General features: G+C 50.9%; 1 pseudogene; it reads left to right on the top strand.

Annotated features, from left to right (window-relative positions):
- The first annotated feature begins 320 nt into the window (after window positions 1-320).
- Window positions 321-725, top strand: LOC118677514 (annotated as a pseudogene).
- Window positions 726-1451: the final 726 nt, after the last annotated feature.

The following is a 1451-nucleotide window of genomic DNA, read 5'->3' as shown; positions in this document are numbered from 1 at the left end:
TACCTGGGCTGCGGGCACATCCCCAGTGGGAGATGTGCGGGAGGCGGCTGATCGATGTTTCTCTCCCATCGATGTTTCTAACTCTCTATCTCTCTCCCTTCCTCTCTGTAAAAAATCAATAAAATATATTTTTTAAAAAAAATAAAATAAAATAAAATAAAATAAAAAAGACAATGGTGAAAGAGTATTCCAGTAATGAAGAATTACAGGTTAAGGAAGCGGCCTGGAAGCCGCGGCCAGTGGACGCTGCACAGGCACCTGCAGCCGTTTGAGGTCTGAGGAAAGGTGCAGCCCAGCAGGGACCCAGCACTCCTGGGTGGATGGTGCGAGTCCTGGCCGATGGAGAAACCGTGCAGGGTGACGACCCCCGCGCGAGGACCACTGCCCCACTGCGCAGTAGCACCTGCCACAGAGCGTTCTCAGTAGAGGCCATGGTGCTCCCCTAGGGGGTCCTGGCATCTGGCAGCAGCAGCGGGGAGCCAGGCGAGGTGCTGTTCAGTTTTCCTTCAATGACCTTAACCAGCAGCTGGTGACCATGGCCTTCCCCCATGGCATCTCGGCAACCACACCGTGGAGCCGGTGACCTCCATCCTGCTCCTCTTTCTGCTCATGGCGCTCAGTGTGCGTGGACTCCTGCTGGCGGGCTTGGCTACCTGGTGTCCCACCTCAGTGATCTCTGCTGGGGGGCAGGCATCCGGGAGAGGAAGTGCCAGGCCTTGGTGTGAGAGCAGGCATAAGGGGAGGGGAACCGAGTGGTGCCTTGAAGGTTGTGCTCAGAGAACGCTGTTTCCACGCTGTGTTAAGCGTGATGCAGAGGGAACCTCTAGTCCAGTAGCCCCAGAGTATCGGGTGGATACCCTCATTCCCCTGAGATTTTTTTAGGTAGTATCAGGCCTGCATTAAGCACAAAGAGCAAGGAAAGGATTCCCTTCCCATTCCCTTGCCGTCCTTTTATGCCAAGAAGACGGTCTCAGCTTGGTGCCAACATGTTCTCCTGCCTCTGGAGCCCGGGCTGACTTCCCCTGTGACTAGGGAACAGGCCTTGGGCTTAGGGCAGGTGGGAACAGTTTTCAGATTTTTATAGCCCTGTTTTTATTGGCTACCTTTTATTTACGACAGGTGGTATTGGCATTTTATTTACTGTGGTGGTGTTTTCAATAAATAAATTTAGTAAAAAAAAAAAAAAAAAAAAGAATTATAGGTTAAAAGATCATGTGCCTGCAGTGGGGGATTTGGGCAGTGGGCCTTTGAGGAGGGTGTGATGGTGGGAGAGGAGGCTCTGTAGAGGCCCTGCATGGCCTCCTGGAGCTGGAGTCCTGATGGGATCCTAGTTTTGCCTTTTTCTCCTGTGTCCTTAGGCACATCAACCTTTGCAAGCCACCAATTCCTTATGTCTAAAATGAGGACAACAACCAATAAATAAATAAATAAATAAATAAATAAATAAGGAC

Source organism: Myotis myotis, unplaced genomic scaffold, assembly GCF_014108235.1.
Source record: "Myotis myotis isolate mMyoMyo1 unplaced genomic scaffold, mMyoMyo1.p scaffold_m19_p_1, whole genome shotgun sequence".
Taxonomy (NCBI): domain Eukaryota; kingdom Metazoa; phylum Chordata; class Mammalia; order Chiroptera; family Vespertilionidae; genus Myotis; species Myotis myotis.
This window is presented reverse-complemented; position numbering and strand designations above follow the sequence as displayed.